Genomic DNA, 17049 nt, shown 5'->3' with positions numbered 1-17049 from the left:
ACTTCAGTTTCTCGCTTCAATATTTTTGTACAATGAGGTTATGAGGATAGTCTTGGTACATAAAATAATGTAAAAACCTATATGAAGATGTTAGTGACTTAATGTTTCTAATGTGCCAGTAATTTCTAAATGCTATTACTAAACAAACAAAAATATCCTTTAGAATTGTAACCCATCACTATTTCTAGCCTGGGAGACCTTTACTTACATTTCCTCCTCATTTTCTTAAAATCCTTCCTGCAGTGTAGCAAGAGCCCTTCCTGATGACTCAGTGATTGGGCTCAGTAACTTAATACTTTTAGGTTCTGAGCCATGCTTCCATATTTTCACAAGGTTAAAACAACCTTACTTTTGGATTCTCTCCAACTTCCTTTATAAGACAGGAATCAGGAGGAATGGAGTGAGGAAGATGGGTCATGAAGTGGCTAAGCTGCTTCCTGCTTAGTCACTCCTGACAGTTTCTCCTTTCAGAGGCTTACTGGGTGGATGGAGGTTGCTCCTCTTATATCTCAAACCAATGTAAGATTTTTCATCTATGGAACAGGCTACTGCTGTTTACGTTCTTTTCAGTTTAGTTCAGTTCATTCGCTCAGTCGCGCCCAACTCTTTGCAATCCCATGGACTGCACAGCACGCCAGGCTTCCCAGTCCATCATCAGTTCCTGGAGCCTACTCAAAATTATGTCCATTAAGTTGGTGATGCCATCCAACCATCTCATCCCTCTGTTATCACCTTTTTTCCCGCCTTCAATCTTTCCCAGCATCAGGGTCTTGGCCAGTTGAGTCAGTTCTTTGCATCAGGTGGCCAGAGTATTGGAGTTTCAGCTTCAGCATCAGTCCTTCCAGTGAATATTCAGGTTTGATCACCTTTAGGTTGGACTGGTTGGATCTCCTTGCAGTCGAAGAGACTCTCAAGAGTCTTCTCCAACACCACAGTTCAAAAGCATGAATTCTTTGGTGCTCATTTTTCTTTATAGACTTATTCAAATCTAAATATGACCTTTTGTAGGGCAGGACTTCATACTTTTCTGATTGATAATGTTAAATCATTTGAGAATTATACTAACCTCATGAAAAATTTAAAATCTCTTGATTTCTAAAAAGATTTATTTGGAAATAATCTTAATGAAAATAAATCTTCTTTGGGTAACACTAACAAACTATATGTTAGATTTTCTTTTGGTTGTATACTCATTAGCTTCATTTAATTTTCAGCAGTATAATAATTTTTTATAACAAATAGCTATGTGTTAAAAATAATTAGCTCAGTATGTACATGAGAAATTTTACACTTTAACCTGATTTTTCTTTTTTCACTTAAGGGAAATACAAGGGAAATAATAAGTGAAAAGTATCTTTTAAGGAGCTGACTTGTCATTTTAACCTCTGATCTGTTTCATTGTGATGAATGTTTTAAACATCAGCTTGGGAAAATGTGTGCATTGAACCTATCTCTCCCTGCTTTTATTAAAGAATTTTTATTGTTTTTAGACATGAAAATATTAAAAGCTACCAGTTAAGATTGGTCATTTTGCAAAATGCTTATTGTTAACCGTTTTCTCAGCAACTGAAATTTTTAAACCTGTTTTATTTAATTGCCTTTTATCTTCATTATGACCAGTTTTCTTTAGATTTAACCTTTTTATAAAATGTTTTGATTCTTAGAATTTTTCTCAAACTGTTACTGACATTGAGCACCAAATGACTTTTCCTGGTCTACTGAATCAGATTTGAAGGGGACATTAGTAATGAATACATCATTTTTCTCTAGTCAGCAGTCTTCAGAGGTTGGTTTGTTGTCTGTTGATTAAGAAAAAAACATCAGCAGTATAAGTTATTTTAAGTCCAAGGAGGAGCTAAACCATTGGCCAGTCATAAGCTATTAAAAGTCCAATCTATTTAGATGTAACTTCATTTGATTCCAGCCTATCCACTAGCCATCTTTTCCAAATCTTTCCCATCTTCCAAGATTCAGTCTTCTTTAACCTTACTATGCTTTTTTGTTTGCAGTCTTAAAAAATTCCTGACATAGCCAGCATTCTAAGTGCCATTAATCCACCCCTTCTTCACTCATGATTTTGTCTTTAGAATTGTTATAAATAACATTTTGTGTTTGTCTTCTGGCATTTACTATAAAGGCATACCTTTTTATTGTGCTTTGCTTTATTGGATTTTGCAGATACTGCATTTTTTATGAATTAAAGATTTGTGGCAACCCTGCATCTAGCAAGCCCACTGGCACCATTTTCCGAACATTTTCTCGCATTGTAGCTCTGTGCCACAGTTTAGTAATTCTCACAGTATTTCAAACTTTTTATTATTATTGAATTTGTTTCGGTGATTTGTGATTTTTGCTGTCACTTTGGCAAAAAGATGACTTACTGAAAGCTCAGGTGAGGGTTAGCATTCTTTAGAAATAACATTTCTAAATTAATATATACATTTTTTTAGACATAATGCTATTACACACTTAATAGACTATAGTACAGTGTAACCAGCTCTTTTTCTGAAGTATAATTGATTTTAAATATAGTATTTTAAATCAATTACAGATATACAGCAAAGTGATTCAGGTATATACATGTATTTTTTTCAGGTTCTTTTCCATTATCGATTATTACAAGATTGAATGTAGTTTCCTATGCCATAGAGTAAGTCCTTATTGTTTCTCTCTTTTATATATAGTGGTGTGTATCTGTTAACCTCAACCTAATAACCTACCCCTCACCAGCTTCTCCTTCATGTTTGGAAGCCATAAGTTTGTTTTCTATGTCTGTAAGTCTCTTTCTGTTTTGTAAGTAACTTCATTTGTATTATTTCTTACATGCCACATGTAAGTAATATAACATCTGTCTTTGTCTGATTTACTTCTCTCAGTATGATTGATAATCTCTAGGTCCATCCATGTTGCTGCAAATGGCAATATTTCATGGTTTTTTATGGCTGAGTAGTATTCCATTGTGGGTATCTATCACATCTTCTTTATCCATTCATCTGTTGAATGGACATTGCTTCTGTGTCTTGTCTATTGTAAATAGTGCTGCTGTGAACATTGGCTTAGTTTCATTGAGTTAGACAAGGCTGTGGTCCGTGTGATTAGATTGACTAGTTTTCTGTGATTATGGTTTCAGTGTGTTTGCCCTCTGAGGCCCTCTCGCAACACCTACCCTCCTACTTGGGTTTCTCTTACCTTGGACATGGGGTATCTCTTCACGGCTGCTCCAGTAAAGCACAGCCGCTGCTCCCTACCTTGGACAAGGGTTATCTCCTCAGGGCCAACCCTCCAGACCTTGAACGTGGAGTAGCTCCTCTCGGCCCTCCTGTGCCTGTGCAGCCGCTGCTCTTTGGACATGGGGTTGCTCCTCTCAGCCACCGCCCCTGACCTCAGGCGTGGGGTAGCTGCTCCCGGCCGCAGCCACTGACCTCGGATGTGGGGTAGCTCCTCTCGGCCGCTGCCCCTTAACTCAGACATGGGGGAGCTTCTCTCAGCTGCCGGCTCTGACCTTGAGCGAGGGGTAGCTCCTCTAGGCCACGCTTCTGCATGATCTGTCACAGCCTGCATGCTTCTGTGTGGTCAAAGATGGAGAAGCTCTTTACAGTCAGCAACAACAAGACCGTGAGCTGACTGTGGCTCAGATCATGAACTCCTTATTGCCAAATTCAGACTTAAATTGAAGAGAGTAGGGAAAACCACAAGACCATTCAGATATGACCTAAATCAAATCCCTTATGATTATACAGTGCAAGTGAGAAATAGATTTAAGGGACTAGATCTGATAGAGTGCCTGATGAACTGTGGACTGAGGTTCGTGACATTGTACAGGTGACAGGGATCAAGACCATGCCCATGGAAAAGGAATGCAAGAAAGCAAAATGGCTGTCTGGGGAGGCCTTACAAATAGCTGTGAAAAGAAGAGAAGCAAAAAGCAAAGGAGAAAAGGAAAGATATAAGCATCTGAATGCAAAGCTCCTAAGAACAGCAAGGAGAGAAAAGAAAGCCTTCCTCAGCGATTGATGCAAAGAAATAGAGGAAAACAACAGAATGGGAAAGACTAGAGATCTCTTCAAGAAAATTAGAGATACCAAGGGAACATTGCATGCAAAGATGGGCTCGATAAAGGACAGAAATGGTATGGACCTAACAGAAGCAGAAGATATTAAGAAGAGGTGGCAAGAATACACAGAAGAACTGTACAAAAAAGATCTTCACAACCAAGATAATCACAATGGTGTGATCACTCACCTAGAGCCAGACACCCTAGAATGTGAAGTCAAGTGGGCCTTAGAAAGCATCACTGTGAACAAAGCTAGTGGAGGTGATGCGATTGCAGTTGAGCTGTTTCAAATCCTGAAAGATGATGCTGTGAAAGTGCTGCAGTCAATATGCCAGCAAATTTGGAAAACTCAGCAGTGGCCACAGGACGGGAAAAGGTCAGTTTTCATTCCAATCCCAAAGAAAAGCAATGCCAAAGAATGCTCAAACTACTGCACAATTGCACTCATCTCACATGCTAGTAAAGTCATGCTCAAAATTCTCCAAGCCAGGCTTCAGCAATACGTGAACCTTGACTTCCAGATGTTCAAGCAGGATTTAGAAAAGGCAGAGGAACCAGAGATCAAATTGCCAACATCCTCTGGATCATGAAAAAAAGAAGGAGTTCCAGAAAAACATCTATTTCTGCTTTATTGACTATGCCAAAGCCTTTGACTGTGTGGATGACAGTAAACTGTGGAAAATTCTTAAAGAGATGGGAATACCAGACCGCCTGACCTGCCTCTTGAGAAACCTATATGCAGGTCAGGAAGCAACAGTTAGAACTGGACATGGAACAACAGACTAGTTTCAAATAGGAAAAGGAGTACATCAGGGCTGTATATTGTCACCCTACTTATTTAACTTCTATGCAGAGTACATCATGAGAAACGCTGGACTGGAAGAAGCACAAGCTAGAGAAATATCAATAACCTCAGATGTGCAGATGATACTGCCCTTATGGCAGAAAGTGAAGAGGAACTAAAAAGCCTCTTGATGAAAATGAAAGAGGAGAGCAAAAAAGTTGGCTTAAAGCTCAACATTCAGAAAACGAAGATCATGGCATCTGGTCCCATCACTTCATGGGAAATGGATGGGGGAACAGTGGAAACAGTGTCAGACTTTATTTCTTTGGGCTCCAAAATCACTGCAGATGGTGACTGCAGCCATGAAATTAAAAGACGCTTACTCCTTGGAAGGAAAGTTAGGAGCAACCTAGATAGCACATTCAAAAGCAGAGACATTACTTTGCCATCAAATGTCCGTCTAGTCAAGGCTGTGGTTTTTCCAGTTGTCATGTATGGATGTGAGAGTTGGACTGTGAAGAAAGCTGAGCGCCAAAGAATTGATGCTTTTGAACTGTGGTGTTGGAGAAGACTCTTGAGAGTCCCTTGGACTGCAAGGAGATCCAGCCAATCCATTCTGAAGGAGATCAGTCCTCGGTGTTCTTTGGAAGGAATGATGCTGAAGCTGAAACTCCAGTACTTTGGCCACCTCATGCAAAGAGTTGACTCATTGGAAAAGACTCTGATGCTGGGAGGGATTGGGGGCAGGAGGAGAAGGGGACGACAGAGGATGAGATAGCTGGATGGCATCCCCGACTCGATGGACGTGAGTTTGGGTGAACTCCGGGAGTTGGTGATGGACAGAGAGGCCTGGCATGCTGCAGTTCATGGGGTCTCAAAGAATCAGACACAGCTGAGCAACTGAACTGAACTGATGAACATTGGAGTGCATGTATCTGTTTGATTTAGAGTTTTCATCTTTTCCAGGTATATGGCCAAGAGTGAGATTGCTGAATCGTATGGTGGCTTCGTTTTTAGTTTTTTAAGGAACTGCCACATTGTTTTCCATCAGTGGCTATACCAGTTTACATTCCCAGCAGCAGTGTAAGAGGATTCCCTTTTCTCTGCACTTTGTTTAGTGTTTATTATTTGTACTTTTTGATGATGGCCATTCTCACTTCTATGAGCTGATTCTTTGTTGTAGTTTCAGTTTGCATTTTGCTGATAATTAGCGATGTTGAGCATCTTTTCGTGTGCCTGTTGGCCATCTGTATGTTTTCTTTGGAGAAATGTGTATGTAGGTCTTCTGTCCATTTCTTAATTGGGCTTTTTTGAGTTTTGATATTGAGCTCAGTTGGCAAAGAATCTGCCTGCAATGCAGGAGACCTGGGTTCGATCACTGGATTGGGAAGATTCCCTGGAGAAGGAAAAGACTGCCCACTCCAGTATTCTTGGGTTTCCCCTGTGGCTCAGCTTCGGAAGAATTCGCCTGCAGTGTGAGAGACCTGAGTTCGATCCCTGGGTTGTGAAGATCCCCTGAGAAGGGAAAGGCTACCCAGTCCAGTATTGTGGCCTGGAGAATTCCATGGACTGTTACATGGAGAATTCCATGGGGTTACAAAGAGTCAAACACGACTGAGTGACTTTCACTTTCATTGAGTTGTATGAACTGTTTGTATATTTTGGAAATTAATCGCTTGTTGGTCACATTGTTTGCAAATAGTTTCTCCTAGTCTATAGGTTATCTGACGTAACTTTTATATGCACAAGCAAGCCAGAAAATTCATGTGTTATTTGTTTTAGTATGATGGTCTGAAACTGAACTCTCAGTATCTCGGAGGTGTGCCTGTATTTTGCCTTGCCTTATAGTTATCTTAAACATATTACTGTTTGTTTGTTTTTTTATTGGAATCTAATTTCCTTTAGCAGGGTCTGCTATATTACTGACCAAATCAGTGCCTTGCACATAGTAGATGAGTTCTAGTTGTCTGACAGGCACAGCTATCTGTCATTCAGATTTGTATCTGAATTCACAGACTTACTAATATCTGTAATTCTCAACCTACATTGATACGATGCAAAGTTCATCACCCAAGGGCCAAGCAAAACAGAGATCCATCTTCATTTGTAAGCTGAGATGATCAGATCCGTATACTATCATTAGGCCTTATTTTGCTTTAGATCTCTCTTTCCCTTCAGTATTTTATTATAAAAAATTTTCAAACATTAGTAATTATACAGTGGAAACCCATATACCAATCACCTAGATTCTCTAATTAGTATTTTATTTGCTTTGACATTTCTATCCATGCTTCTGTCCATCCATTAACTCATCTTACTTTTTGATGCATGGCAAGGTATATTGCAAATCTCAGTACACTTGACTCAATAAAGTGTACTCAGTACACTTGACTCTCAGTACACTTTACTTCATCATGTATGCCATTTACTTGAGTTTAATGTTTCTGACCCACCTCCAATTTTTTTAAAAAAATAAAATATTACAGATATAGATACAGCCCCTCTCAAATCCCTGCTGTCTCCCTCCTTTCTCAGAGTTCATTGTTATGTATTTCTAGTATATTTGTTTATATTCCTAAACTAAATAAACTTTTAAAACATACATAAATGGTATCTCTAATTTTCTTTGCAACTTTTTTTTTACTCAATATTTGAGTAAAAATTTGATTTGAGATTTATCCAGTTCCCATATTTACTTTCAGTGGTACCTGGTTTTGGCATTTGGTATCAGTAAAAGATGTAGACTCTGGAATTGTTTTGTTTATTTTTGTCTGTTGAGTATATTTTGATTGGAAGAACCAATAAGTTGGAAAGGGTAAAACAAAAATCACTTAAGTATTATTCTTTGATTGAACCCTATAAATTTATAAGTCGATCTGTATGTATGGATGAGAATTAACAAACATTAATTGCTGAGGTTTTTTTAGCATTTAACCACTTTATCATTAATTTTGGACTGACTTTTTTATGTGGCTGTAATAATTGTACCCACATATTGAATGTAGGTGGTTGAGATCTAATCCATGTGTTCATAATGCATTTCTTGGCAACCATCAGTGTTCTTTTTGGAGCTGAGTTTTTAAGAGCCAGTGCAGCATTGAGGAGGATGTTTAAAGATATCTTTTTCTATTAATATAGCACAAGAAGGAACAGATTACAATAGTTTTGACACTTTGTGCATTACTACAGACCCAAATTAAAGGGTTTACATTTGCTCCAGTATTTAACATCATTATGCTGTCAACATTTTTTCCCAATCTCACCAACAGATTAGACATTATGAATGTTTCCCTGTATATTAAGCCTCAGTTGGAGTTTATTTTTTTAATTTACATTTTTATATGAATTTCATAAAAAATATGTGACATTTCACAGGTACTAATTATATTTCACAGTTTTTCTTTAAAAGTGGTAAACTTTTGTTTCCACCTTAATGATAAAATAGTTGCAAATATATGCTAATTAGTTTACCAGGTCAACACTTGTCACCTTACCCTTTTTTCACTTCCCAATCCTCTGTAATAACACTCCTTAATAGAATTTTCTGTGATGATGGGAATGTTTTATATTTGCACTATCTGATATGAAAGCCATTAAAATGCAACTGAGGAACTGAATTTTTAACTTAATTAAAATTTAAATAGTCACATATGGCTAGAGGCTACTGTATGAGCCAGCACAGCTCTATAATCTCTAGCATCCAAGTAAACTGCTCTTGCAGTTACCACTTCTACACGTTTCCAAATCCCATCAATATGTTTTGTCTGTTAGCCTCTTTAATCTTTCTCTGACATTTGGTTGATTGTCCTTATTTTACAAATCTTTTCCTTCATTCTCTCCTGATTCATAGTCTTCCTTATTGTCACTTTATGACTGATGTTGATGTTTTTAGATGTCTGCTCTGAACTGTCTTTTCATTCTTGCATTATACATTCTCTCAGAACTGACTTTATTCATTCAGCATTTACTGAATATCTTTACTCTATCAGATACTGGAGCAGGAAAGAACTTACCCTTTCTTCTAGGAACTCCCGTGGCCTCAGCTCGCTTTAGTGCTGAAGATAAGATTTCTCTTCCTCCTCTGTTTCCTTCTCCTAAGGGCTAGACTCAGTACTCCACTTCCTTTTGACAGGTGCCTCAGATTATGTATTGGGCTTCCCTGATAGCTCAGTTGGTAAAGAATCCACCTGCAATGCAGGAGATCCTGGTTCTATTCCTGGGTCAGGAAGATCCCCTGGAGAAGGGAAGGGCTACCCAATCTAGTATTCTGGCCTGGAGGATTCCATGGACTATAGAGTCCATGGGGTCGCAAAGAGTTGTCGTAGGCGAATAAGTGAGTTTCACTTTAACGTCACTTGAATTACATATTAGGTACTGACCTTATCTCCCATTCCCAGTTCCCTCCCCGTTGAAATAAAACCTTCTACCATGAGTTTTTATATTATTATATCCATATTGCTTCTTAATTACTCTGAATTAAGCCTCTAATCTCATCTTTAACACATCATGTGACATTCATAGTTCCAGTTCTCAGGAACCCCATAGCATTGATTCCTAACCATTCTTTCCCTGATGTATCAAAAGGATCCACTTCCAGCTTCCCTCATAGTTCAGCTGACAAAGACTTCGCCTGCAATGCAGGAGACCCCAGTTTGATTCCTGGATTGGGAAGATCCACTGGAGAAGGGATAGGCTACCCACTCCAGTATTCTTGGGCTTCCCTTGTGGCTCAGCTGGTAAAGAATCCGCCTGCAATGTGGGAGACTTGGGTTCCATTCCTGGGTTGGGAAGATTCACTGGAGAAGGGAAAGGCTACCCACTCCAGTATTCTGGCCTGGAGAATTCATGGACTTTATAGTCCGTGGGGTCGCAAAGAGTTGGATATGACTGAGCGACTTTCACTTTCTTCTCACTTTTTCCTGCTCGTAGATTTTTATCTGTTTGCTAATTGTTTACAGGTTGAGATCTAAGCTCCTTAAAAGAAAGCTTTCCATGGCCTACTTTGAGAGTGAGCGTGCTTTAAGCTATGCCAAGCCAATTGAATTTCTCCAAAATGCTGTTTCATTTTCCTCCTCCGTATTTTCCTAACACGAACTCCTCATGTTTAAAGAATTGGTTCTTGAGATGGTGAATGTGGTCTTCATATTGATTTTTTTTCAGTGTGTATGTAGTTAATGTCAGTAGAAAGTGAAGGATGACTCGAGATAAAACTAAAACCAAAATAAAAGCATTAATGATATAATTTTAAATATGGTCATCGATGTTAGAAATATAATTGGGTGTTAATCATTAAAGAAGTTATAATATCATTTTCTAATACTCCCTTCTCTGGACAGAGCTGGAATGTTTTTTCTGTTTCCATCATCAGCATCACCATTTTTAACATACATTAAATGGTTCCTGTAGAGCAGGCACTATACCGAGTACTCTTTATTATCTCAGTCCTTACAACAGCATAGTCAGGTCTGTATGTACTGAAACTGTGGCACAGAAGGTGCGTAACTTTCCCTTGCTTGTTTTCCAGTTGTGTGATTCTTCTCAGTAGTCTGTCAGAGTAACTTGTATCATTTTGCATTCCCACCAGCAATGACTGAGAGTTCCTACTGCTCTGCATTCTCACCAGAAATTGGGGTTGTCATTGTTTGGGATTTTTAACAATTCTAATAGGTGTGTAGTGGTATCTCATTTCATCATTATTTTAATTTTCAGTACCCTTAATGACATATGATGTTTGAACATCTTTTCATTTGCTTATTTGCTATCTAAATGTCTTTGGTGAGGTTCGGCTTTTTTGCCCATTAAAAATGGGCAAATTGAGCTTTTTTTTATTACTGAGTTTTAATAATTTTTTGGTATATTTTGGATACTAGTATTTTGTCGGATATATGCTTTGCAGTGATTTTTCTCCCAGTGTTTAACTTGTCTGTTTGTTCGTTTAACATTGTCTATCCCAGAGATATTTTTAATTTTAATAAAATCCATTTTTTCTTTCTTGGAATATACTTTTGGTGTTATCACTCGGATTTTTTTCTTCTGTTCATCTTCTAGAAGAATTATAGTTCTGTATTTTACATTTAGGTCTATAATCCACTGTGAGTTAATCTCTGTCTAGAATTTGCACGTAAAATGGTCAGTTCCTCCAGCACCATTAGTTGACTAGTCTTTCTTTTTGAATTGCCCTCTCCCTTATCAAAGATCAGTTGCAATTTGTATGAATCTATTTCTGGCCTCTTTATTCTGCACAACTGATCTCTTTGTTCTTTATCATACCGTACAGTCTTGATTACTGTGGCTTTATAGTAAGTTGAGCGTCAGTTCTGTGACTTTGTTTTTTTCTTTAATACTGTGTTGACCATTCTGGGTCTTTTGCCTTTCCATATAAACTTTAGAAGCAGTTTTTCAATAATCCACAAGATTACTTGTTGCGATTTTGGTGTAGTGACTGTTGAATTTATAGATCAAGTTGGGAAGAACCGATGTCTTAACAATAGTGAGTTTTCTTATCCATGAATGTAGACTATATCTCCATTTACAAACATTTACATAGGAGATATCGCAGGCTCAGTTCCAAACCACTGTAATAAAACAGATATCATAATAAAGCAAGTCACATGAATTTTTTGGTTTTCCAATGCATATAAAAGTTATGTTTACACTGTACTATAGTCTGTTAAGTGTGCAGTGGCTGTATGTCTATAAAAAACAGTGTGCCTGGCTTATTAAAAATACTTTATTGCTAAAAAAAAATGCTAGCCTTTGGTGAGCCTAAATCTTTTTGTTGGTGAAGGGCTTGAAATATTGTATGAATTACTAAAATGTGACACAGTTAGCAAATGCTCTTTGAAAGAGGTACCAGTAGCCCTGCTTGGTGCAAGGTTGCCATAAACATTCAGTTTATAAAAAAACACTGCAAACAAACACTGCAAAGCACAATAAAGCAAAGTGCAATAAAATGATGTATGCTAAAATTTATATCTCCTTTGATTTATATCATTAGTGCTTGATAGTTTTTCTCATATAGATAATGTATCTGTTTTGTTAGATTTATACTAATTTTTTCAGTGCTGTGTTGTTTTTAATTTCAAATTACAATCATTCATTTCTAGTATATAGGACAGCAATTGACATTTGTGTATTAACCTTATGTCCTACAATTTTGCTCTAATCACTTATTAGTTCCACTAATTTTTTGGTCAGTTTGGGATTTTCTACACAGCAGTGTCACCTGGAAACAAGGAGTTTTATTTCTCCATTCTTAATTGGTACACCTTTTCTTGTCTTATTGCGTTAGCTGTGTTCGGCACAGTGTTGAATAGTTTTTAGAGGGGATACCCTCATTTCCTGTCTTGGGAGAAGGGACATATATTTTCTTACCATGATTTAGCAGTAAGATTATTGTAGATATTTTTTTTAATCAAGTTAAAGAAGTTCTTTATCCCTAGTTGGACAGAGAGTTTTGTTATGAATGAATGTTGGATTTTTTTCAAATGTTTTTCTGCATCTGTTGTGTGATTTTTGAAGGAAATGGCAACCCACTCCAGTGTTCTTGCCTGGAGAGTCCCTGGGATTCTCCCGCCTATGGGGTTGCACAGAGTCGGACACGACTGAAGTGACTTAGCAGCAGCAGCAGCAGCAGCATATTGATGAGATGGATTGCATGAATTGATTTTCAGATGTTGAAACAGCCTTGCATAACTGGAGTAAATCTCACTTGGTTGTTATGTATGGTGGTGGTGGTGGTTTAATTGCTAAGTCATGTCTGACTCCTGTGACCCCATGGACTGTATCCTGACAGGCTCCTCTGCCTAGGGGATTCTCCAGGCAAGAATACTGGAGTGGGTTGCCATTTCCTTCTTCAGGGTATCTTCCCAACCCAGGAATTGAACCCGGGCCTACTGCTTTGCAGGACGATTCTTTACCAACTGAGCTATGAGGGAAGCCCCAGTTGTTATGTGTAATTCTTTTCATTGTATTTTGGATTTGAGAATTTTTTGGTATCTATGTTTATGAAAGATACAGGTTTGTAACTTTTCTTCCTAGTAATGTCTTTGGTTTTGGTAGTAGAGTATGCTAATGTTTGGTAATTTATCAGAAAAACCACTTGGGCTTAGTGCTTTCCATTTTGGAAGTTGTTAATTGTTAATTGAATTTCTTTCATAGTAAAAGCCTATTTAGATTATGTGTTTTTTCTTGTTTGAGTTTTGCTAGACTATTTTTCAAGGAATTGGTTCATTTCATCTGATTTTTCAAGTTAGTGGGCATAGAGTTATAATATTCCCTTATTATAAATGCTTGAAAGGTGAGTAGTGGTGACCCCATTTCAATTTGATATTAATAATTTGTCTCTTTGCTCTTTTTTTCTTGGTTACCCTGGCTAGAAGTTTATCAATTCTATTAACCTTTTCAAAGAACCAGTTTTTGGTTTTGTTGATTTTCTAATTTTCTTTCCTTAATTTCATTGATGTCTGCTATAATTTTTATTGTTTTCTTCTACTTACTCTGCATTTAATTTGCTCTTCTTTTTCTAGTGTTCTAGCTTATTACATTATTTAGTCTATATCTTCTTTTCTAACATTCATTTAATGCTGTAAATTTTCTCTGAGCACTGTTTTTGCTGCATCTCACAAATTTTGATGTTATATTTTCAACATATTTTAAAATATCTGTTGAGACAACTTCTTTAATTTGGGTGTTATTTATCAATAGCAGTATGTTGTTTAATGGAGCTTTCCAGGTAGCACTAGCGGTAAAGAACCTGCTTGCCAAGGCAAGAGATAGAAGAGATGCGAGTTCAATCCCTGGGTCGGGAAGATCCCCTGGAGGAGGGCATGGCAACCCATTCCAGTGTTCTTGCCTGGAGAATCCCATGGACAGGGGAGCCTGACAGGCTACAGTCCATAGGATTGCAAAGAGTTGGACACAGCTGAAGCATCTTAACATGCACTCACATATGTTGTTTAATCTCCAAATATTTGGGGATTTTTCTAGCTATCTTTCTTTGGAATTTTAACTTAATTCCACTGTGGACCGAGAGCATACTTCTTTTAAATTTGCTAAGGCATGTTTTATGGCCTGAAATGTGGTCTGTCTTGATGCATGTTCCATGTGAGCTTAAGAAGAATGTGTTAAGTCCAAAACAAGTTTCACCAGATCCAAATTAAGATTTCTTCAAGGGCTGAACTTACTGTGGACACTCCAAGGGAGAATCTCTTTCTTGGCCTTTTCCAGTTTCTGGAGGCTACCTGTACTCTGGCTGGTAAGGCACCTCCCTCCTCCTACCCTACGACTATCTTTAAAAGTCATCACTCAACTTCTGTTTCTGTAATCACATTTCCTCCCTTTTTCTGTGTTTTGTTTTTAAGAACGTATGTGATTACATTTACCTGGATAATCCAGGATAATCTCTCCTTCTCAAAATCCTTAATATAAACACACCTTCAAGGTCTCTTATACCATGTGAGGTAACATATCCATGGTTCCAGGAATTTGGATGTGAACATCTTGGCTGTGGGGTTGGAGAATGTTCTTCAGTTCACCACGGTAGTAGAGTCAGGATTTGAACTCGATATACCTGCTCTTGGAGCCACTCCTGTGCTCTTTCTGGCTTCCCTGTCACCTTCCACATCTAAATAGCTCCTTTATGGTGTATTTTACTTGTCTGTGTTTACTGCGTTTACCATTAGGATGTCTCTCCTGAAACAGGACACATCCCTTTAAACCAGATGAATTCAGATCAAGGAAATTATGTGGAATCTTGAGGTATCAACAACAGAGAAAAGAACTGTTTTTGATGCCTCAGTCTTTTAAGGCTGTGTGTGTCTCTGACTTTTGCAGTTTATTCATTTACCTCCTAATATTAAAATAAATTATAAATTAAGTGTTAAGATAAGTATATGCAAATTTACCTAAATTCAAGTAGTTTCCTATGGTTAATGGCTGTGTAATTGCTATGATTCCACGGAACTATAATATATATGCTAAAGATGGTTGTCTGAAATGAAAATTCTAACAACTCATTTTGCCTTAAGTTTTGGATTCTCTTTTTGTGGGAACAGAGGTAAGGACTGTACATTTTAGAGGAGTTTTATATCATAATCTGTTATGCCAAATAGTCTTGCTTCAGTCACTGGACAGCATAATTAATAGTAAAATATTTTGGTAATTTATCATGTCCTTTTATTCCTAGAAGCACTTTATGAGCCTTCAGCTATTAACACAACTATAGTCAGATACTATGTGAAACCAAATTTAGATAGTATTTTCATTATGCTGGCAAATTTAACTGTATTTCTGTGCAGTGTATGTGAGCCCCACCCAAACTTTAACCTGTTTCCATTTTGATGAGGTCCAATCAGGAGAAAAAGCAACAACAAAAAATCTTCCTGTGTGGCCTGTAGATATCAAGTCTGAAGATTATTAATACATTTCCAGCTTGGGACCATAAGCAGACAAACTCTTCCACAGATAACTACACCCTTCCTGTTTGGGATTGAGTTTACTGTGGAACAGATTTCGGAAATATGTTTCTGACCGTTGTGAATTTTATTTATAAAACTTTGGAGGGTGAGGTCCTTCCTTTAACAAAAAACTAATGATTTCCTGTCTAATGCCCAACCAGTGCATTTTAAGCAGTCTTTTTAGAAAGTTTACCCTGTGGTACAGAATTACATTGCTTTGGGAAGTTCTGATTGTTCTTGTCAGCTAATGTACAAAAATTTGTCTTTTCAATAAATAATTCAAAAAGGACTTACAATTAAAAAATAAAACACGGCCTTTAAAAATGTTTTTATTGTCTCCAGAGTGAGAATAGTTTGCAGTTTAAATAAATGCATGAACACATTTTAAATACGGTTTTACTTTTGATATGCAAATCTGTACTACATTTATGTTCTGTAAATATGCTAAATAAGAAGTTACAGTTATAGGTAAAACAGATTTACATGAAAGAATTTGCAGGTTAATTCACAGTGTAACCTTATCCTCATCTAGTACATCTGCTATAAAGAAGCCTATAAAATTTAGGCCACCCACAAAGTGGTCTGCTGAGGCCAATGGTTGGTGTCAGAATGCTGTTATTATGTGGGTTGACTGGTTTGGTAAGGAATTTACCTCCACTAAGACTGTAAAAAACATCATGGTTCTGACTTCCCCCATGGGGACTGCATTGGCTTGACTTAGGTTAGATACTCTGTGTTTGTTAGACCAGTTACTGTGCTCCATTGCCTTGACATCCTATGTAATATTATGCGGATGGTATACTGTTTCCTAAGTTGGTTTATTAGAGTAGTCAGTAATATTAATTCTGGGTCATGTAAACCTTGAGATAAACTGGAATAAACATTTGGTTTAAATAGTCGAATTAAATTTAATGCCTATTAGGGGTAAATTTCGTTCACTATTCAGAAAAAATGCATGTGTGTTTTAGTGTTGAGACGGAGAAGGCAAACTGAGGATTTTATATATTTTAATTTCTGGGTCATTTGAAGAACTTATTCTTTGGGGCTTCTGAATTATTTTCAAGAGCACGGAAATGAATTTAGTATAATTTTGCCACCTAGTACTGAGAGTCAAAAACAAATATTCTTCTTTAAATAGCTATTTTAAGGGATAAAAAAATATTGCAGACATTTAAAAATACAGCAGCAGTCACCATGACTAGCAGTGATCATTTGAGGAATGAGAACTGTCATGAATGAAGCAATGTCTCAAATCACTTCTAAGGTTTTAAAAAGTGAATAAAATTCTTTTTGAGAGCATGAACATATAGATTGTTTTTGTTAAATTTGGGAAACTTAAAACAGTACTTTTAAATCAGATAATTTGTATATAATTTTCATGGAGACTTAACTAATTTTTCTTTAAATATATGAATTTACAGAGTATGAAAAATAGCATAGAAATCTAAAATGCATTTTGTGACTGCAAACTAAGGAAGTAACATTTAGTGTGGAGAAAATTTAGCAGTTTTTAGACAGGAAATAATATTTGATTGCCATTGGTAAAAATTATACATACATATTGAAATAAAATATTAAAATATATACATTAAAGTAGAAAGTATAGACATGTATATGTGCATATACTATATATACATCTTTGTGTACACATGTGTATGCATGAACGTGTGTGTATAACATACTGTTTTGATCTGAACTCTGCCTTGGTGATTTTAATTATGGTCAAATATTTATAACTTGAAAAGCTTTTTTCA

The 17049-nt window shown here is 37.0% G+C and overlaps 1 protein-coding gene across 4 annotated transcripts in view; it reads left to right on the top strand.

Moving 5' to 3' along the window:
- PPHLN1 (periphilin 1) overlaps nucleotides 1–17049 on the top strand; it is a 170856-nt gene that overhangs the window by 150946 nt on the left and 2861 nt on the right. The window lies entirely within an intron of this gene.

Source organism: Capricornis sumatraensis, chromosome 4, assembly GCF_032405125.1.
Source record: "Capricornis sumatraensis isolate serow.1 chromosome 4, serow.2, whole genome shotgun sequence".
Classification (NCBI taxonomy): Eukaryota; Metazoa; Chordata; class Mammalia; order Artiodactyla; family Bovidae; genus Capricornis; species Capricornis sumatraensis.
Note: the sequence above shows the minus strand (reverse complement) of the source record. Positions and strands in the feature narration are given on the sequence as shown.